The 23472-nt window shown below is 40.8% G+C and overlaps 1 protein-coding gene across 10 annotated transcripts in view; it reads left to right on the forward strand.

Annotated features, from left to right (window-relative positions):
- Positions 1-23472, forward strand: part of Tango10 (transport and golgi organization 10) — a 1007732-nt gene that overhangs the window by 110283 nt on the left and 873977 nt on the right. For 6 of the 10 annotated variants that reach the window (XM_068373850.1, XM_068373851.1, XM_068373841.1 and 3 more), the window contains one exon: positions 18268-18388. The exons of the other annotated variants lie outside the window; for them this stretch is intronic. The gene's annotated coding sequence lies outside the window, so the exon portion shown is untranslated. The remainder of the gene's footprint in view (positions 1-18267; positions 18389-23472) is intronic. 10 annotated transcript variants of the gene reach the window in all.

A 23472-nucleotide genomic window follows, 5' to 3' on the forward strand; every position in this document is an offset into this window, starting at 1 on the left:
GGTACGTCAACGGCCGTAAGGGAGTGAGAGGTACGTATCCTCGATCAGCCGTTGCCTCAGGCAGTCCTGTTGCTTTTCCCCTGGCAGCTCATGACCGCCACGGAAAAGGCATGTCAGAAGTGATGGTGTCTTCCCCGAACCCCTCTCCTAGACGCAGATGGCAGTATGAGGCTTCGAGACTGACCAAGAGGAGGTGGAGATAAGCTGACCAGACCCGTTCTCGCTCTCCCTTATCGAGTGGCCCGGAACCTTTTCCTTCCGAGGATGACTGGGACGCCGTTCCAGCGAAGAGGTCAAAGCCTAAGGATGGAAGGAAGGAAGATTCTCCTCTTCTTTTAAGTGATGAGAGACCGTCGAGAGAGCCTTCTCGTACGACCAGCGCTACTCGGCAGCCATCGCCTTCGGAATTGCAGGATCCAGCAGCAGTTATGAAGTCTTTTATGATGGTTATGCAGAAACAGCTGTTTTCTCTGGTGCAAGCTTTTAGCCGCCCTTCCCCCCAGTCGGGCAGGCGTAAGGACGACACTTTACCGATTAAGAAATCGGCCTCTAAGAGGGAACGGAGTACCTCTCCCTTGCAGGACAAACAGTGTCACTCCTCTCCCAGGGAACTGCGGCGCGATTCGTCAAGCGCGCGGCACTGCACGTTTTCTTCCTCGACACGCCGCCAGGACGCTTGCGATTCTTGTCATCAGGACGCTTCCGTCTCTCGCTCGTGACGCCAGGACGCTTGCGATTATGTCATCAGGATGGTTCCGTCTCTCGCTCGTGACGCCAGCACGCTTCCAGCCTGCCTCTCCAGGACGCTTCTGTTTCGCGCCGTCATGACGCATGCAGCTCTCGGTGCAAGGACGCTACTAATTCTCAGCGCCAGGACGCATCCTCCTCCCGCCTCAAGGACGCTTCTAGCGTGCGGCGCCAGGACGTACTGTGGTGGTTTGCGGACTGTGGCCAGAAGTAGCACCCGAACTGCCTAGTGTCCGAATGCCGACCACAACCCGACATTCACTACACAACAAATATACAACAGTGGAATACCCAAAAAACCTAAGCAACAGGTCAAGAGAACGGAGCTCTGGGCACCACCCCTTGATTTATACTGGGCAAGGGGACCCAGCTTGAATCTTGTTGTTTATCATACCTTTCATTGGGCTAGCTGGATTAACTTGTAAGAAGAACGTTGATTTGTTTCTGGGAAATCAAGAATATTATATATAGCTCTATATTCTTTAGGTAAGATGGCTTTAAGCTCAAGTAAGGGTCCGGACATTAGGTGAAAGGGAACATTTATTAGTTAATAACGGGACACAGTGTGAGAGGAAAGAATTATGATAAATTACAGTACTTATGAGAGATTAAAAAACAGTGGCTGAGGAAAAGACACCATGGTAAGAGGTTCTGAAATGAAGCAAAAAAACAAGCAAAAAAAATATTTATTTGGAAATGAAACAAAACTATTACCCCCAGGCTTTTTGCAACTTTCCAGCCCTTAACCCCCAGGGGCTATTTTTTTTCAAGCACAATTTGCAGTATATTTTTTTCAAATTGCTCTAACAGACTTAATTTTTACATAGAGAGGTCAGGTTGGTCTCATTCTCTTGGAAAATGCCTGAAGTTTCACAAAAAATTATCAAAATTATGGAAAAAAATGTAAATAGCAGTTTTTTGCAAGGACATCCATGGGGGTAAAGGGATGAGTTTTGTGAAACGTACCAGTACGTCCTTTGGGGGTAAAAGGGTTAATATATCAATTAAGATAGTCAAAGGCAAAATTAACATCCCTTTTGCATATTGTACCAGCAAGAGAAAAAATACTAAGCTACATGCAAGATATACCACTACAGTTACAAAACGGAACATTAAAATCCTAACAAAACATGACTGCAGAACCCTCAATGCCTGAATTCTTTACTGAAAACTTCCCCAATGTTAATAATCAATGGCCTTAATATTGACCAGTCATGCTCTGCCGTCAAATCTGCTTTGAAGAACGGCAGCTAAAACTGAAGAATGGCATGCCAAAATACAGCTGTGGGCCAGTGTCTGTCTTCCCTCATTACTTACAATCACAACATCACATTTAAGGGACAGCATGAAAAGTATTGCACTTTACTTAATACAACACCTCATTACAGTTTTTTTCCTTGATTGCAGGACTCTTAACAAACTATAAGCTAATTCTTTTCCTTCATCTCACTTATATCATGAATATGGAAAACTCAGTCACCATAAACCTTTTTTTTCTGCAGGAGTCTCAAATCTCCAATCGGCAGAATTGCCAGTCATCCCAATCTCTTTTACAAGTTGGCCCTTATCAGTCTGACGATGAAGGTATCCATGAGTCATTGCAGACCTTCAGTTATAACAGTTATACAGACCACTACACAATAGTAACAGGCAATATTCTAAATTCTCTAGAACTTCCAGGTTTGACCAACATCTATAGGGTAGACAGGAGCGTGGAACTCGAGATGCAGGAACCACAGAGTAGATCATCTTAATGATAGATTGGATCTGTCGATGATCTTGGATCTTGGACACCTGACTAAAGGACAGAAGAGCATTTCCAGAGAACACTCCCAGATCAGATTCAGGATCAGTTACCTTCATAACAGTGGTCTCGGTATGCAGGGAGGAGACTGAGAGTACCTTGGGAAACAACTGAAGAACAGTAGTGTGGTCATACACCAACTGTTCTCGGGGTGAATCCAGTGTCAGGTAGGCTGCGTCCAGTATATTCCTACCAAGAACAAAACAAAAGTTAATGTCTTTGGCAGCTACCACCGCATAGTTAAACAGCGGTAGCCTCCACCCAGAAGGACACTTCACCTCTAACTGGACGTAGCCTAGAATGCTGGTGCAAGAACTAGTCAACCCCTCTAGCTGTTCTCCTGACAGTACCTGGTACTCTATGCCAAGTTGGCTCAGTACAGACTCACTTATTAGACAAACCTGTGCTCCTGTATCAACAAGAGCACAAAATAAGGTCTCCTGCATCATTACTCTCCCTACTGCCGAGTGGTGAGACACATGGGTACAACTGGACTGACGAGGTGCCTTTTCTGTCACGTACTGGATTACAGGATAATCCTCCGGCGCTTCCTGATCATCATCTATCAAGCCCTCAGCGTCAGGAACACGAGATTTTACCTCCGCCTTATGGCCCAGAATCACGTCAGTGTCCGTGCTAGACGACCTTCCACCATCTTCATGTCATGAAGGTACATCAGGGGACGGTGATCAGAATGGATCACGAAGAACTGACCATAAAGGAAGGCCCTGAAGGTTTTCACTCCCCATTGCAGAGCAGCCAACTCACGCTCATTGGTAGAGTAACTGGTCTCGCAGTCAAGGAAAGTCATGGAGTCGTACGCTATCACCCGACGCTCCCCTGGATGCTCCAAGGACTCCTGGCACAGGCAAGCACCAGCACCTTCACCCAAAGCGTCAACAAACAACTCCAAGGGTTTAGCATCAGCGGAGTAGTCAGGGTATGACAACATAATATCCTCTTTGATCAGTTCCTTCAAGCGCACAAAGGCACTGTCCATTTCTGCAGTCCACTTCAGTTTCCTAGTTCCTTGAGATTTTCGTCCTCCAGTCTTCGCAGATAATGGTTTGGCTATCTGTGAGCACATGGGGATAAACTTCCGTTGGAAATTGACCAGTCCCAGGAATCCCCGTAGCTCACGCACAGTGGTCGGTTTAGGGAAGTCTTCCACTTTCTGGATGTATTCTGGTAGCTTACGCATACCAGAACGTCCAACCAGGTGACCAAGATACTGGACCTCGACACTAACCCAAGAACACTTCCCGTGTTTTATCTTGAGTCCGTGCATCTGGAGAATAGCCAAAACTCGTTCTACCAGTTTCAGGTGTTCCTCGAAAGAAGACCCAAGTATCAAGGTGTCGTCAATGTAGACAACCACCTTGGCTTTCGGGAACTCCTGGAGAATACTCTGCATTTCTCTCTGGAACACTGCAGGTGCATTTTTCAGTCCAAACGATAAGCGTCTGAACTGCCAGTGTCCAAAGGCGGTAGAGAAAGCTGTGTATTCCTTACTGTCCTCAGCCAACGGTAACTGGTAGTATCCACAAACCAGGTCAAGGTTTGTAAAGTATTTGACTCCTTGAAGTCCAAATACAGAGTCGGCCATGTTAGGCATCGGGAACTTATCAGAGACAGTCACCTTATTCAGTCTACGGTAGTCCATACACAACCGTATACTATTGTCCTTTTTTCGGACTGGAACAATGGGTGAAGACCAAGGAGAGATGCTGGGTTCAATAATACCCAGTTCATGCAACTCCTTGCACTGTTCCTCGATGGCGTCAGCGACGGGTTTAGCAAACCGTCGAACTCCCTGATAAATGGGCGTCTCGTCATACAGGTGGATGCGTATTGGTGTGCTTGAGCACTCTCCCACGTCATCATCACCAGTACTGATGACTGGAAGATGACGTCGAAGCATTTGACAAAACTGGTCCGTCTGTGAAGAGTCCAGTTCGTCGGAGATAGACAGGTTGTCTATCTCTTCCAATACGCTCGGTTCAGGAGTCAGGCCACACTCCTGTGCTATCAGGCAGGATAGAGGAGCATCCACCATTGCTATGGTGAACACCTTCCCCAAGAGATCGCCCTTCTTGATCTTAGCAGTTTCTTCAGATGAACCCTTGACTAAAATTGAGGCTTTTCTGTCTTTCAGTTCAAGGATGCCAGGAATTGCTGTAACTTTCCTTTATGATGTTGCCATCATAATACATTTCCGGCCAACAGTTGGTTGGACAAGCAGGGCACCTAAAAGACGTGTCAAGTCCCTTAGGAAAGTTAACACTAACTGGAACAAGTTCTGGCTCAATACTGGCAATCTTCATTGAATCGGCTGCGTGGACCTCAAGTGCGTAAAGCACTTGCTGACAACAGGCTCCACGTATCGGGACATAATACTCCCAAAGAGGCTCTTGGGGAGTACTGCCAATGCTCAGCCGATTTCGGGCTCCATCAACTATCACCCTATTTGCTCTCAAGAACTGATAACCAAGCACTACGTGCTCAGCCATAGTCCCTGAAGGCACTACATGGAACACACCCGGGGCGAATGTCATTCCATGCAGTATAGGGGTCAACAGTACAGTACCTAGGGTCTTAGGTCCTGTTTGCCCTAAACCCTTCAGACCAATGGTGTTGGGTACCATCAGCAGCTGGTAATCCTGTACTACTCTCGATGACAGGAGTTTGACCTCAGCTCCGGAGTCAATGAGAGCATCCAATGCTCCCGATGGAAACTCAGACATGGTCACTGGGACAACCATGAGTGGTACATGAGCCAACTGCGCCAGGTTAACCCTACGAAGGGTTTTCAATACTGCCTCAGTTTCTGCTTTCTCCCTGGAGGAGTCAGTTGGAGAAGCTCTGGACTGTGTCGAGGACAGGTTATCACAGGCCAATCCTGAAAGAGCAATTGGAGGTGCAATGACCTTTTCAGGTTGAGGGGTAACCTTAGAAATCGAGATTTCCGAGGCTGCCACCGGAATACTAGGAGCATGCACCCTAGCACTCACACCCTCCTTCGATGTAGCCCCATCTTGTACATCGAAGGCCTGGTGTTTAAAGCCCTATGATTCTCCTCAGTTCTTGACTTCCTGGGCTTTGCCTTCTTGCTCCTCTTCTTCTTCTTCCCCACAGTCCGAGAAGGAGCACTGGACTCGCTCCCACTTTGGGTCTCCCGGCTACTGGTTGATCTAGAATAGGACGACGGGGTCGGAGTAGCATTCACCGGTACTGCTCTCCACCTTGAAGGAGTCTGGACAGAGGTAGTCTCCCTCCCAGGGCTGCGGGCATTAGCTGTGTTCTGGACAGGTGATCTGTTTATAACCGAAGCCTGTCGTCCACACTGTGCCACATGATGGTTGGACGAGCCGCAACGTAGGCAGAGGTTGAGGCGTCTGCGACACTCGTCCACAAAGTGCCCTGGTTTTCGGCACCAGGCACAGTACCTCCTCTGGAATTGAGGAGATCTATCCGGGGTGCGCGATGGTGGCAGGCGCACTTTCATAGGTGCAGGTTTGGGGACCGGTCGAGGAGGAGTGTGTAAATACGCTCTGTCAGGTCCAGGTGAACGGCTGGGGGCAGCCATGGCAACCCTGTCGGCAGCCATGGCAACCCTGTCGGCATACGAGCCGTGCCATGACTGTCCCACACGACTGATGGCCAAATCCTCTGCCTTCTGGCTTCGCTGATGGGAGGCCTCGTCGAGAACACTCAACAGGTGTAGAACATCCTGCCAAGTGGCCTGACGGCCAGCGGAGACATTAATGGTGGCCAGAGACTGTTCCAGCCAACTCGCAGCTCTGTTTGGAACAGTTCTTAAGAGCTTCTGCCTAAGCTCCCTCCGGTCCAAACTACGGCGAGGATAGTATCGATTCTGGGAAAATTATTGTAGTACAGTATTTTCACAGATTTATATTTTCTTATGGGTGGTTGGTTTGAGATGGCTTAGAAAACTTGAGTGTCCAGCATGTGAATAATTTTTTTATTTTTATTCAAAATTTTTTTATCTTGTTACCCTGATGGTGAAATGTGAAGGGATGCTAATTTTGCCTTAAATTTTTTTTTATTTGAATTGACAAATCAATGTTAATGTAATCCCAACAGTTTTTTTTTCAAATAAATATTTTTTGTTTTATGAAGACATTTCATTCAGTTCCTTACACTATGATATCCCTTTCTCAGCCACAGTTTTTTTTTTAATCTTTCAAATAAGTTATTTATCATAATTTTTTTTCCTCCCACACTGTGTCTTGCTGTCAGATTGAAGAAAAATTCTTTCCCTTTCACCTAATGTTTGGACATTTCTTTACTCAAGTTTGAAACCATCTTACCTAAAGAACATATAGCTATGTAAATTCTGCTAATTTCCCAAAAATGAATCAACGGTCATCTTACATGTTAATCCAGCTAGCCCAAGGAAAGGGAATTTAGGAAGGAAGAAAGATTCTAGCTGGGTCCCCTTTCCCAGTATAAATCAAGGGGTGGTGCCCAGTACTGAGTTCTGTTGAACTGTTACTTAAGTATTTGGGTATTCCACCGTTGTATATTTGTTGTGTAGTGAACGTCAGGTTGTGGTCGGCATTCGGACACTAAGCAGTTCGTGTGCTACCTCTGGCCATAGTCTGCAAACCACTACAACAAGGGGAGCTCACCCTTCGCAAAGGGGAGCTCCAATGAACTGCATAGTCCTAGCATGGGAGATTATGAACGAATGCAGCATGGCGGACATGGCGGACCAACGGATTCGCCAACGACAGCTAGGCTAAACCTAATAGATTGAAAAAACCGGAAGATTGAAGGCAGCAGACATAGGGGCTCAGTTAAATAGTATAACCGAGGAAAAAACCCTTTAAGGGTAAAAAGGCCAATGCCAACGAGACCAGAAAGAAAGACCTGATCGCCTGGTGACCCCGTCTCCGACAAAACTACCACTCTCTAAGCAAGGCTAGCAGGGGACCGACACGCATAAAACTAGAACTTAAACTATATAAAAGCATAGTAATAGTACACACAAAACAGAGCCCAAGTCATCATAATGCCAAAATAAAGCTAGCGAACGTGATACTATTGAAATGAAACTAAGTGAACAGGAAATAAAAAGGGTGGTCACATAGTCAACATGGCATCCAATGGCTCAGTTATGATGATGTTGAGGTGTTCTTGAGAATATATGCCCTTTTGTATGCTCATGATACTATTATGGTTGAATCAGCTGAAGATTTACAAATTGTTATAACTGCTGTGTATGAATATTGTATTATGAATCCTGCCACCTGACAGTCAACACCTCTAAGACAAAAATAGTTGTATATTCCAGAGGTAAAGTCAAATCACATCCTCTTTTTATGTTAGGTAATGCAGAGCTGGAAGTAGTTGATGGTTATGTTTATTAGGTACAACTTTTAATTTTAATGGTTTATGTTGCAAAGGCATAAATAAACAGGTTCCACATGCCCAGAGAGCAATATATAGTCTGCTGACTAGGGCCAGAAAACTGTCCTTACCAGTAGATATACTTTGTGAACTCTTGGGCCACTTGGTCACCCCAGTTCTTTAATATGGAAGCAAAATTTGGGGACTCCAAAAGCTAAACCAGGTTGAGATATTTCATAGAAAGTACCTAAAAAGTATACTTCAAATAAAGTAACAGTCAACAAAGTTTATCCCCCCAGATGCTGAAGCCTTGATGAGGATGGGGGGCTTAGGGATTAGCAGCTGGGCTCTAATGAACAGTGGGAACTACTTCCCACTGGACCTTGGTGCCCAGCTGTCGATCCAACTAAATCAGTCAGCACTTTCTCTTTTACTTTTTGTTATTTCTTTTTTCTCCCATCTCTTCCTTTTAGGCTCAATATTGTTGACGACTTTGGCATGTTTGATTATACTTTGGATGCTGCTTTGGATTTGGCACAGTGTGGGATGGACGGCATTCCATCTCAACCTTTGCCAATTTAGACGCCATCACCCTCTAGCAGACCCCATTGGGTGCAGACCAAGTCTGTTAAGAGTCAGGCTCCAGTGATCTGGTTTTGTCACCCATATTTGCGGGTAATGGGTGACGCCGGGCATTGGAGTTGACGGTGGGAGGGGCTAACTACCCCCACTGACCAGTGTACGCCCACCTAAAGAGAGGCAGCCCCTCTCTAATAGAACACTGGTCCCCGCTGAAGTCTCTTCTCGTGTTGGACCACATGGGATAGGAGGACTGACATCCTCCGATAAGAGGTGGATAACCCGCCTTGCTCATAACAAAAAAACCCACCACTCTGTTGACGACCTGGAAAATACAAACATGGACCTCGGTACAGACAGTTCCAACTCGGGTTCTAACATATTAACGTTGGAACCTTATATGCGTTATGGAAATGATGATAAGAAAACATTGGAGAAGAAGAGAGAGAATGTGAGAAATGATGATAGTACACAAAGATATAGAAAAGTAGAAGTATTACCTGGTCACTATGAAGTAGTGAATTATGAAATTTTTTTTATCTTAGAATTTGAAAACGGAAGAAATGAGCGTTTAAATGTTTTCAAAGCTAACAGGGAAATAGTCTCTTTATGTGGAGGGCAGCCAAAAGTTCTACCCCTAGGAAATGGAAGTCTCTTGATAGAGACACTATCCACATTACAAGGTGAAAGGCTAAAAACACTTTCAACATCAGATAGTCATTGTGTAAAATACATTTCGTACCCTACTTTCAACCAGAGTAGAGGTGTGATATATGCTCCAGAATTGCTGGATATAGAGGAAAAAGAAATTGAGGATGAACTGAAAAGTCAAGGAGTAATTAAAGTAGTCATAATGAGAATGAGAGTTGGAGAACAACGTATTCCTCTTGCTACTTTGATTATAACATTTGATCAATGTAGATTACCAAATGTTATTAAGGCTGGTTGGCTATCTTTGAAGGTGAAACCTTATATCCCTTCACCATTGCGATGTTATCATTGCCAAATGTATGGCCATATAAGCCAGAAATGCAAGGAAAAAGTAAATAATAAGCCAGCTGTTTGTGCCAACTATGGAAAAAGTAGTCATGGAGTATGCAGAGAAAACCCTAATTGCATACATTGTGGGGAAGCACACCCAGCTACATCTAAAAGCTGCATTAAGTTTATTTTTGAAAAAGAAATTCAGGCCATTAGCACCATGGAAAGGGTTACTTTTAAAGAGGCTCGTAAAAGAGCTCTTGAAAAGCAGGTAAGACCAGGGCAACCTTTTTCAATGGTTCTGAAGAAAAACTTGCCAAACCACACTGACAAAAATTACATCTCTACTTCTAATATGAAGAAACAAATGAAAGTAGTTAAAGAGGTTGAAAGTCCCATCGAAAATCTATGTCCAGAAATTGTAGAAAAATCAAAACAGATACTTAAAGATCTGAAAGTTATTCAAAAGCCAACTACTCAGATTCTAAACAATAGTACAAACCTTTCTCAGGCCGTGTCCTTGCCCGATCTGATGGAGGTTCCACTTGAAACTAATTCACCTGATGAACCTGTAGTGGGGAAGGTGCAAAAATCTGACAGATCGCAACCTTTTAATTGAAAAAGAGAGACCCCTCCATCTCTCTCGCCTCCTACCATAAGAAACATTAAAGTCACGACTTCAAATAAATATGGTATCTAGTCTGCTGATGTTTCTGATCAACTAGAAGGTAATTTGAACCAATCAGAAATTCAAGTTGAGGTCCAACATCCTCCTCAACAATTAGATCAAAAGGACACAAAGAAAAAGAGGAACACAAAACCCACTATATCAAGATCCTCTCTAGAGATACCACCGGGAAATATTGTTAGATCAAATATTGCCAATGGGAAGAGTTCATCTAAGGTGTCTTCCAAAAAATAAATCATAGTTTTTTCCTCCATTCTGCAATGGAATTCCCAGGGTTTAAGGGCGAAATATGAAGAACTAAAGCTCCTCATACGTGAGCACTCCCCTATAACTGTATGTCTACAAGAAAGCAAGCTTGATGCTAATACTCCTTGTCCTCGAGAGTATGTTAGCTATAGGACACCATATGATCAACGAGCAGGAAGCCATGGGGGAAGTCTTATATACGTTCGTCGAGATGTTCCCCATATATCTTTGTCTATCTGTACCCCTCTGCAGGCAGTGGTTGTACAGATTGATATAGGGAGAAAATACACAATCTGTTCTCTTTACTTGCCTCCAAATGATAACATCTCATATGATAATGTAGTAAAGGTGATTAAACAACTCCCACAACTTTTTCTCTTACTAGGAGATCTTAATAGTAGACATCCATTATGGGGTGATGTTTTGGCAAACGCAAGAGGTAATATTATATCATCAATTTTGGAGAATGAAGATGTCGGGCTCCTTAATACAGGAGAGCCCACACATTTTCATGTTCAGACAGGTACCTTGTCCTGCATTGACCTATCAGTTGCAAGCTCTAACTGTGTTCTCGATTTTAATTGGAGAACATTAGATGATTGGCATACTAGTGATCATGCACCAATCATTATAAACACCAACAATGGTCCACCTTCACAGAAATCGCCTCGATGGAATCTTGATAAGGCGGACTCGGATAGATTTCGGGAGCTAAGTGAAATTGAAGGAAATGCAGAACAGTTTGAAAGTGTTGATGATGCCATAGACTTATTTAATGGAACTCTTCACAAAGCAGGAGTGAATTCCATTCCCAAAACATCAGGGATATTCAGACGACGACCAGTTCCTGGTGGTCATCAGAACTAACTGCCCTGCACAGAACCACAAGAAAGTCTTCAACTCGATTGCGCATGCGCCGTACTGAGGAGAATTTTGTCGTATACAAAAAATGTAGAGCACAGTTCCGTCGTGCCATGAAAGAAGCTAGGCGCCAGTCTTGGATGTCATTTGTTTCCTCCATTAACAGTAGAACACCAACATCATCTGTGTGGAGGAAAGTTGAAAAGATAGCAGGCAAATTCACCCCAAACCCACCACCACTGTTAAAGATAAATGGCCTGTATATGACTGGAGCAACCGAGGTTATCAATGCCCTGGCTGACCATTTTTCAAATGAATCGTGCAAGTGTGAAGGAGCTCCTGGTCACCAGTATAGGAGAATTGAAGAAAAGAAAGTTTTAAACTTCGCAACAAGAAAGCAAGAGTCATACAATTCTCCTTTCACTGAAAGAGAATTTGATTCTGCTCTTGCTACGTGTAACGATAAAGCCCCTGGACCGATGGAATTACATATGCAATGATTAAACACGTACCTTTTAATACAAAGTTATTTATTTTAAGCATTTTTAATAGAATATGGCATGATCATAGTTATCCAAGTGTTTGGGAACTAGCCATTATTTTAGCCTTTTTAAAACCCGTTAAGGACAAGTTTTTAGCAGCAAATTATAGGCCAATTGCATTAACATCTTGTTTGTGCAAAATCATGGAGAAGATAGTCGATGTAAGACTGATGTGGTACCTTGAAAAGAAGGATATTTTATCACCCATTCAATGTGGATTCAGAAAAATGTACTCAACGACTGATGTGCTGATACGACTTGAGTGCTCCATTTGTGAAGCGTTTGCTTCCAAACAGCACCATGTGACAGTCTTTTTTGATCTTGAAAAGGCATATGATACCACATGGAGATACGGTATACGTACAAGAATCCATGAGTTTGGATTAAGAGGAGAGCTACCACTATTCATTCAGTCATTTCTTTCACATAGAGTTTTCCAAGTGAGAGTTGGGGAAGCTCTATCACAGAGTAAATGCCAGGAAGAAGGAGTTCCTCAGGGGAGTGTGCTGAGTGTAACCCTTTTTGCAGTAGCAATTAATGGGATATCCTCAGTCGTTCCCCGGGATGTTCTCACAACATTATTTGTGGATGATCTCTCCATATCATTTGCTGGGGCTAGAATGGCAATGGTTGAGAGAAAAATACAACTCTATTGATAAAATTATCCATTGGGCCGATAGGAGTGGATTTAAGTTCTCGACAAGTAAAACTACAATTGTCCATTTCCGTCGTATCCGGGGAGTACATCCAGACCCGGATATATACATCAAAGGTCAACGGATCCCATGTGCAAGTGAAGCTAAATTTTTAGGGTTGATATTTGATTGCAGGCTTATATGGGTTTCTCACTTAAAAGCATTAAAAGCTAAATGTCTTGAAGCTATGAATCTTTTAAAAGTATTGTCCCATACATCATGGGGGCCAGACCACAATACAATTTTAAAATTATACAAGGCCTTGATTTTTTCCAAAATTAGTTATTGATGCGAAATATACTCCTCAGTCACCCCAAGCCGGTTAAAAATATTAGATTCTATACATCATGCTAGTATTAGATTGTCCACAGGAGCCTTTAGAACCTCACCTATCACAAGTCTCCTTGTTGATGCTGGGGAGTTGCCTCTAGACCTTTACCAAATATCCTCTATTATTTGGTATTGGTTTAGATTGCGAAGACTCCCTAATTCTTCAGCCTTTCAGACTGCAAGCCTTGTAAGGCACTCAACCTACTTTGAGTTGCACCCAAAATCTCCTCAACCTTTTGGGTTTCGGGTGAAACAATTATTAAACAATCTGGATATAATTAGAATTAAGGTGCTTCCATTGAAGGTATCATCAACGCCTCCATGGAAATTACCTTACATATCTTTTTGTAAATACTCTATTAGAGTTAAGAAGAATATGACTGACTTAGAATCCAGGTCTCTTTTTATGGAACATGTTGCAGAACATAGGGGATCATACGATATTTCGTTACCTGTAATTCCATTAATACTGTAATTAGTAATATCTGCTCTTACTGATTGTTCATTGCATTACATATGACATATAATTAAGCACAGAAAGAAATAAAACACGAAAAGAAAATGTGATCATACGATAATTCAGTACTGTATACAGTACGTAGTAAAATTAAATTGAACATGAAACGCAAATCAGATGCAGTCATACCATATTAAAATGGTGTAAGGCTGCTGTTGGCTACTACTGTACTACAAATGTAATGGATGTGCTTCTTTTCCATGAATCTTTTGTATGTATACGTACGTAGTACTGCATCCAATAATATTCTTTGTTGCAAAAATCACATTTCGAATAAGCGTACGAGAGAGAGAGAGAGAGAGAGAGAGAGAGAGAGAGAGAGAGAGAGAGAGAGAGAGAGAGAGAGACACACACACATCCTACAACAAAAGCGTAAAATAGCGTATGTAAAGCTATTATTATTATTGTTATTATTATTATTGTTGTCGTTGTTATTAAAATTATTATTGTTATTATTATTATTATTATTATCATTATTATTTTTATTATTATTATTATTATTACAGTATCATTATTTATTATTATTATTATTATTATTATTATTATTACTGTACAGTATACTGTACGCAGGGTTTCTTGTACTTTGAATGTGTAACCTACGTAGCATATAAGACCGGTTGTGATTGGTTCAAGCGCTGATAGATGACGAATCAGAACTCAAGTTTTGTTATCTAGCCTGTGATTGGTGTTTTGCCATCATCTCCAACTTCCAGCATCTTTTCGCGGACACTTTCTCTCCCGCCGTATCGCTGTGTAGATGTTGTTAAGTTATTGTGAACTTTAATCTGTGCTGTGCGTGACTGTTTTAAGTTGAACTTTTTGTTGAACTTTCTGTTCAACCCTACTGTACAATGCCTCCCAAGCGTTCTGCTTCTACTAAGGCTGGTAGTGAGCCTAAACGCCACCGAAGGATGATGACGATTGCTGAGAAGGTGATGCTTCTCGATATGTTAAAAGACGGTAGAACTTTTGCGTCCGCAGCCTGCCATTTTGGAATCAATGAATCCACCGTTCGCTATATCAAGAAGGACCTGGCGAACATTAGAAAGACGGCTGCAATCACCTTTAGCAGATCAGCGAAGCGAGTCGTTACCACGTGTAATAAAACGATCGTACGCTTGGAAGGTGCTTTAGCTGTGTGGATTGCCGACTGCCGGAAGAAGAACATAGCCTTGGATACGAACACCATCCGAACCAAGGCTTTGAGCTTGTATGAGAATTTTGCGGCAAAGGAACCTCAAGACGACGATGGCGACCATGCTGAAGAAGATGATGATGTAGATGAACCTCAACCAGGGACATCCACTGATTCCCAGCGTCAGAAACAACGTTTTTCTGCCAGCAAAAGATGGTTCGCAAAGTTTCAGAAACGCTACGCCCTGAAAAGCGTTTCCCTGCATGGGGAGGCTGCTTCCGCTGACACTGCCACTGCTGAAACTTACGTGAACCAGACGTTCAAGAATATTATCGCCGAAGGTGGATACAAGCCGGAACAAGTCTTTAATATGGATGAGACCGGCTTGCTTTGGAAGAGAATGCCGTCGCGAACTTTCCTGTTCAAAGAAGAAGCCAAAGCCTCTGGCTTTAAAGCATTCAAGGATCGCGTTACCCTCGTGATGTGTGGCAATGCTGCTGGATTTTTGCTAAAGCCGGGGCTTATTTATAAGTAAAAAAATCCTCGCGCTTTGAAAAATAAAAACAAGAATCTCCTTCCCGTGTACTGGATGCATAATCCAAAAGCATGGATTACGAAGATGCTGACCTCCAACGGTTTCCACCAGTGTTTCATCCCGCAAGTCAGCAAATATCTCGTAGAGAAGGGCTTGCCATTCAAGATCCTTCTCCTTATGGATAACGCTGGTGGACACGCAACTGATCTGTCGCATGAGGGCATTCAGGTTGAGTTCCTGCCACCCAACACCACGTCATTAATTCAACCGATGGAGCAGGGGGTTATCAGGGCGTTCAAGGCCCTCTACACGAAGAATACCTTGGCGTGTGTGGATGCTGCCCAAGATGATGAGGATGAAGATTTTAACTTGAAGGCGTACTGGCGGCAGTACACCATAGCCACGTGCCTGAAGAATATTCAGAAGGCACTGCAAGAGATGAAACCTGCAACCGTGAATGCGAGCTGGAAGAAGTTGTGGCCCCAGATTGTTTACGACGACGAGGGATTTACACCTGCTGAGAATCAACACTCTGCAATACGGAAATCTGTGCAGTTGGCTGCCATAATTGGAGGTGACGGGTTTGGCGACATGATGACTGAAGACGTCGACGAGTTGTTGGACTGCCATTCCCAGCCGCTAACTGACGCAGACCTAGAAGACCTTACGAAATCGGCAAGTGAAGAAGAGAGTGAAACGCTGGAAGAGACCCAAGAAAATGTCGAAGAAATGGGCTTAACATCAGAACGGCTTGCCAAGGCCTGCTACCATGCGAAGGAGTTGAAAGAAATGTTGCAAGAGTGGGACGAGGATATGACTCGGTCTATGCAATTCTCCAACAAGGTCGTTGACATCATGACTCCCTACAGGATGCTCTTAGAGCGAAAAAAGAAGCAGCGGCAGCAACTTCCGATCACAATGTTCTTCCAGCCTCGCAAAAAAGAGCCAGTTCCTCCTGCTACTACGCCTTCGGAAGAAATTGAAGAAGTGTCCCAGGAAGAAGTTGAAGAGGTGTCCCAGGAAAAGACACCTCCGTCTGAAGAGACGTAAAATACTACTATCATTGGCTACACATTAGAAGACATCATCAGCTTCATCATCATCATTTCTACAGTGCAGCAAATTCATCGCCATCATCATTCAAGTTTTTCTTCAACTTCTTTCGTGGTGAGTACAGTAACAATCTTTATTTTTTACTTTAATATTCTAACATTTTAATATTTGTGCCTGTTTTAGTTTAGTCCTGTATGCATTAAGTTAAAGGGGAAGGTTTTAAAAGTCTGAAGAGTATACATGTTGTAACCTATCATATTTTTTTTGTTTAAAATTCACATTTACTTACGTAAAACAATCTCTCTCTCTCTCTCTCTCTCTCTCTCTCTCTCTCTCTCTCTCTCTCTCTCTCTCTCTCTCTCTCTCTCTCTCTCTCTCTCTCGTAAATTGTTTTCCTGCTTTGCTACGTACAGTATGTACTGTAAGATTTTATATAGATACGGTAAATAATATTTGTAATAACATATTTTCTAAAAGCTTTTACTGTAAATATCATTATTTATCACTTTCATCATGCGCGTTAAATGCCTTGTTTGTTCTGAGCGTGGTTGTTTACTGAGCGTACTTTATGACGCCGTCGTTTCAGGCGGCGTCATAAAGAAAAACATTTCATTTGGAAGTCCTAAGAAAAATTAAGTAAAATATTGGTAATAACAAAATCAACATATTGTACTGAATAATCAATATAATCGATGCAAAAATATACATGTTAAATAAATAGGTAAATATGGTGTCACTACTTCACGGATTTTCACCTATCGCGGCCTGGTCTGGAACCTATCTACCGCGATAAACGAGGGTTCACTGTATACTGATGGCTCCAAATCTGATGCTGGCGTTGGATTTGGAGTACATAGTAAGGATTTTAATTGTAGAGGTGCACTTCCTCTAACATCTTCCATATTTACTGCCAAACTGTATGGCATACTAACCGCTATTGAGAAAATAGCTTTGGAAAAGGAGGGTAATTTTACAATTTTTAGTGATGCAAGGAGTGTTCTTCAAGCTTTAGAAGTTTTTAATTCTAGTAACCCTCTAGTTTTAAAGATTTTAGAATGGCTTTTTATTACTGGACGGAGAGGTATAACAGTTCGATTTTGTTGTGTTCCAGCACATGTAGGTGTGTCTGGAAATGAGTAGGCAGATTTACTGGCGAAGAATGCGGCATCGAGTTACTACCAAGGAGGTATCCCATTCCCTGTAATGATTTCCTACCTTACACCAAGAAATTTGTTTGTAATAAATGGCAACAGCACTGGGATAGTCAAGATGGCAATAAAATGAGGGAAGTAATAAATATCATATCACCTTGGAGGTATAACATGATACCCCGAAAATGGGAGACGACTCTTTGTCGTCTCCGTATTGGTCACACACGGTTGACACACGAGTTTCTGCTGAAGGGCCAACACCAACCGTATTGTGAGGACTGTTTAGTACCTTTAACAGTGAGGCATTTGTTGACTGAATGCCCTAATTTTACTAACTTGAGAAATAGATATCTGTTTGAGGCTCGAGGTGAGGATGGCAGGTTCATCCTTGCCAAGATTCTTGGACATGATGTATCCTACTATGCAAGCGGAATTTTTAGATTTATTTCAGAAGCAGGTCTTCTGAAAACTATTAAACTATTGTAATGACTTCTTAACTATTATGGTTTTAATTGAATTCTCTTTTATTTTTCATATATAATAAATGCTATCGGCGTCAATGACCTTAGATGTCAGGATGCCAGAAAACTTTCAATCAATCAATCAATCAACAAATTTTATGGCTTATGTAGAACTTGGTCAATTTGGTTTAACAAGCAAATTTGAAAAGAGAATGGTAAACTTTTGGATAAGGATCAGTCAAGATAAAGAACATAAGTTATACCACACCATGTATTTACTGTTAAAAAAATTACACGATAGCAAAGAATTCAAGTCAAAATTGATTAAAAATTAAAAGTATTCTAGACAAGTGCGGTGTATCTAATATCTGGAACAGCCCATGTGAATTTAATAGTAATTGGGTTAAGAAATGTGTTGATCTCTGAATTTGTGATATAGATAAGTAGAATTCATTATCTGAAATTAATGAAAATAGGTTATGCCCTAACTATAAAGTACTTAAGACTGAATTAGGCTTAAGCAAATATTTAACCAAATTGGATTATAATGATTGGAAGTATCTCACTAGATTTAGATGTGGTAACCGTAGGCTTCCTGTTGCTGATAAGCGATATTCGGCCTCCCAAGGACCAAAAACCAGCCCAATGTGTAATACCCAGGAACAGACTGATGAGTACCACTATACTCTGGTATGTCCTTATTTTAGTAGCCTCAGAGAATTATATATAAAAAGATATTATTATGCTTGACCAAATAGTATAAAGTTTATTAGTTGTTTAAAGTAAGAAATAAGAGAGAATTGTTCAGTCTAGCAAAATTTTTAAAAATAATAGTGGAACACTTTTAGTTATATATTATTAGTCTTATCTAGTTCATACAGGCTTATATCCCCATTATATATGACATATATGGGTAAACAATATATGTACATTATTGTATAGATATTTGAATAGAAGTAGTTTTGCTTCTTTTTACTGCCATCTTGCACTATTATTGTAAGTTAAATTGTAATTTTGTATATTTTGTAATGTACTCTCATACCCCGATAGGGGTTGCTAGAGTTAATAAAATCCTTTTTGGGCTCAGGCCATGTCGTCCTGATGAAAGGTTCCTGTTGGTAGCTTTCTAAAGGATATTTGGCTACAGTGATATTCCCAGAGAATTGACCTTTAGGTCTCCAGAATTCTAACTCCTGGCGTGAATATCCTTGAAATCTCTCTTAAGGATATCGCATAATATCAGGGGACGTATATCTTGGTACGACACATAGTAATCTTCACCTCGAATAGTTTCGAGGGGGAAGAGTGTCAAAAAACAGAAAGAGGAACCGTTATCAAGGTTACCCTTCCTCCTGTACTATTACGAGTCTCCAAGATGGCGCTCATTCCTATTTCTGAAGCGATTTCGCACGGTGGTTTTCCCTGTTTATCTAACTTTTTTATTGTTATTGAGAGGAATTATCATGTAATCTCCAGCTTCTTCTGCCTCTGGAAAGTTGAGTAATTATTCTTTACAGTGTATAATTTTTAGCTCCTGCTTCAAAGTGAAATTAGTTTGATTTAATACGCTATGGAGCTTGGCCGGTCACCGGAGGCGCCATGGACGCTGTCGTTCGTTATGCATGTGTTATTTAGTTAGCAGAACGACACTCCCGGTTGTAATAGCATTAATAAATTATGAAAGCTATTTAGGCACAGTTATACTAGTAAAGATGCATACAAATTTCCTCTTCCTTATGTCGATTGTATACGTTAAAAGAGTTTTGGCGATTTAGGTAACAGAGATCTCGCCCCGCGCTAAGCTACCTAGCCTATGCGCTTTAGTATACTTTCATACATTATCCCCGTTTACCCTCGTGTATCGTTTTATCAATTCAACGGGAGATAGTATATCTCCTAGAATTACAGTGAACCCTCGCTACTTCGCGGTTCGACCATCGCGGATTCACCACTTCGCGGATTTTTTCCATAACCCATATATATACAGTAATATATATATATATATATATATGTATGCATGTATTTATGTATATATGTAGGTATATATATATATATATATATATATATATATATATATATATATATATATATATATATATATATATATATATGTGTGTATATATATATATATATATATATATATATATATATATATATATATATATATATATATATATATATATATATATATATATATATATATATATATATATATATATATATATGTGTATATATATATATATATATATATATATATATATATATATATATATATATATATATATATATATATATATATATATATATATATGTATATATATGTGTATGTATATATATATATATATATATATATATATATATATATATATATATATATATATATATATATATATATATATATATATAAGTGTATATATGTATATATATATATATATATATATATATATATATATATATATATATATGTGTGTATATATATATATATATATATATATATATATATATATATATATATATATATATATATATATATATATATATATATATATATATATATATATATATATATATATTATATATATTCAAATAAGCCATATATATTTTGATATATTAATGTCTGGATTCTCTTAACGACCTCGGGATCAGAGCCCCAGGCGAAATCTCACAAAGACAAGAGCTTGGCTCCGGCCGGGAATCGAACCCTGGTCGGCAAGCTTATATAGACAGTGACTAACCCATTCGGCCACGAATGGGTTAGTCACTGTCTATATAAGCTTGCCGACCAGGGTTCGATTCCCGGCCGGAGCCAAGCTCTTGTCTTTGTGAGATTTCGCCTGGGGCTCTGATCCCGAGGTCGTTAAGAGAATCCAGACATTAATATATCAAAATATATATGGCTTATTTGAATATGAAAAACACGTAAAAATGTGCAAAATTTATCATATATATATATATATATATATATATATATATATATATATATATATATATATATATATATATATATATATATATATATATATATATATATATATATATATATATGTATATGTATATGTATATGTATATGTATATGTATATGTATATGTATATGTATATGTATATGTATATGTATATGTATATGTATATGTATATGTATATGTATATGTATATGTATATATATATATATATATATATATATATATATATATATATATATATATATATATATATATATATCTAAAGTAGGAAGATGTGATGTAGTTCTAAGGGAAAAGTATGGGAAATATGTCTGAGTAATAAGCAAAGCTCTACCTCCAGTTTGTTTCTACATTATGATCAGAGATAAATGTAAACAAAACATTGGTTGCCATTTTTTATCGTGCTTTTTAGCATGTTTAGGAAATGCATGATATACAATCACCTTTAATATTTGTGCCTGTTTTAGTTTAGGGTACTGTAGTACATGCATTAAGTGTTCTGTACATTAAAGGGTAGTTTGTTAACAGTACTACGTACAAGGGAAGGTTTTAAAAGTCTGAATATACATGTTGAATAAATAGGTAAATATGGTGTCACTACTTTGCGGATTTTTACCTATCGCGGTCGCGACTGGAACCTATCTACCGCGATAAACGAGGGTTCACTGTAGTTTTCTGGGCTCGACTTGTGTCGCTCCGTGAAATGCTCCTCTAGCACCAATTCTAAGGCATAGTTATTGCTGAATATACCAGAGAAAAAAAAGAGATTCATGGAATGCCAGGAATAAACCTAGCTCGCTCACTCTTTGAGTGTCGGTATAGAAAACTGTGGCGTGATTGAACCACGACCATGGATCCCTCACCAATTAGACCTCTCCTTCATCAACATCCCCCTCCACCCCTACATCTCCCCACCCCTTATCTTCATTCCTCTATCAGCACCTGCATTGGTCAGACGTGTTTTATTTTGCTGTGTTGTTTTGTGCTTTTGAAGATGTCCGACGTTTTAGAGATCCGTGCTCCCAAGTTGAGTACAGTATTGTTTGTCTGTTTGGGATTTCTAGGTAGCAACACTTATGTATTCTTAACTGTGTTTGGTTTTTGTTATCGCCGCTTGTTGTTCCCTTTCGGGGGTTCGCCGCGGCCATTGGTGTCGCTTCCTCGTGATCTCTTTGTTCATTGGGCTTTCATTTAGTTTCTTATACTATTTGTAAGCCCTTGTTTATGTTTAGGACATCGAATTTAATATTTTGGCATGATCATATTTTATAGCGAGCTACACCCTTCAGGTTTATTAGCGCTGTGCTTGTTAGCCTTTTTGGGCTCAAGCCATGTCGTCCTGATGGAAGTTCCTAAAGGGTAGCTTCCTTGGGTATATTATAACTACGGCGATATTCCCAGAGAATATACCTTAAGGTACCCAGAATTCTAACTCCTGGAGCGAATATCCTTAATAAAAGAACCAGGGATATCGCGAAATATCAGAGGACGTATTCTTGACACGCCACATAGCAATCTGCACCCCGAACAGAGTTAACACTTCGAAGGGGTCAATTGGCAAGAAAACGAAAACGAGAAAGAAAGGAGAGCCGCTCGCAAGGTATCTCTCCTCTCCCGTTTCGTAAGCGTGCATTGCGCCGCTCACGGCGCCATCTGTATTCCTTTTTGCGTAGCTCAACAACTCTGTGTATTTTCCCTGTGTTTCTCGCAATTCTTGGATTATTTCAACTTTCTCCAACTTCTTCTGCTTCTGATAAGTTGAGTATTATTTCTTTTATGTATAAATGTAAGCTCTTGGTAATTTTAAAAGTGATTTGATAGTGATATCGTTGTTACAAGAGCTGTTGCCTACTGGAGGCGTCCTGGACGCTGTCCCTCGCTAGGTATGAGTTATTTAGTTAGCCAGAGCGACGTTCCCGGCTGTTTTGCTTTAATAATTTTAGCTGTTTAGCGTTACATAGGATTTCTTTATATGATGGTTTTAGTACTTTTGTTTTGGCGAAGGATTTGCCAATTCTGGCCTACGCTAGACCTTGTAGCCTGGTCGTTTGGCCCTAGTACTTTCCTGCATGATATTCAGATTTCCGAGTGTTTTAAAATTTTATTGAAGCTTTAGGCAGTTTTATACATTTAAGATTGTTGATTTCTTCCAAGATAGTATACGAGTGAGTTTCGGTGATTTAGGTAATCGATTCTCTTTGTGCCTAGGCTAGTTGTCTATGGGGCCTTAGTATACTTTCTCACACTCCCCGGTTGCTCTCTTCTCTTCGGAGAAGGTGTGCAATCTTTTTCCCTCTGTTTAAGCCTTGGGCTTAACCCTAATGGTTTATCTGAATTGACTTTAGATACAACTATATTAGGGTGTGTCTGTTCCTTCCTGTGTCCAGTAAGTCTGGCTTCAGGGAGGGGGCAGGACATCAGAGTTCTTAGTCTGAGTCTGTTGATGTATAGCTTGTGGTTGAGATTCCCTCGCTAGACTGACAACAGACATAGGAGGCTTAGCCTCCTTAGTTCACTTTCGAAGGTTTCTGTACGAGATGATTCCTTCTTCTTGTGATCTAGCAGACTAGTCCTGTGTTGTTGTTCTCGGTGTGGAGGATGAGATCCTCTTTTCTGGGAATAACAACGCCTTCCTTGCTTTGGTTCCGAGGGAGTTGGCAAGTATTGCTGGCCTCCCTCCTCGGATCTTCCCTAGGCTAAGATGAGTTTTCTTGGCTGCGGGTGATTCATTATTAGAGCAAGGTTGGCAGGACCCTCTTCTCCCTTTCCCCCTCTTTCCTTTGTGATGGCCTAGCCATTGCATTCCTGTCCGTC

This window comes from Palaemon carinicauda, chromosome 5, assembly GCF_036898095.1.
Source record: "Palaemon carinicauda isolate YSFRI2023 chromosome 5, ASM3689809v2, whole genome shotgun sequence".
In the NCBI taxonomy this organism is placed as follows: Eukaryota; Metazoa; Arthropoda; class Malacostraca; order Decapoda; family Palaemonidae; genus Palaemon; species Palaemon carinicauda.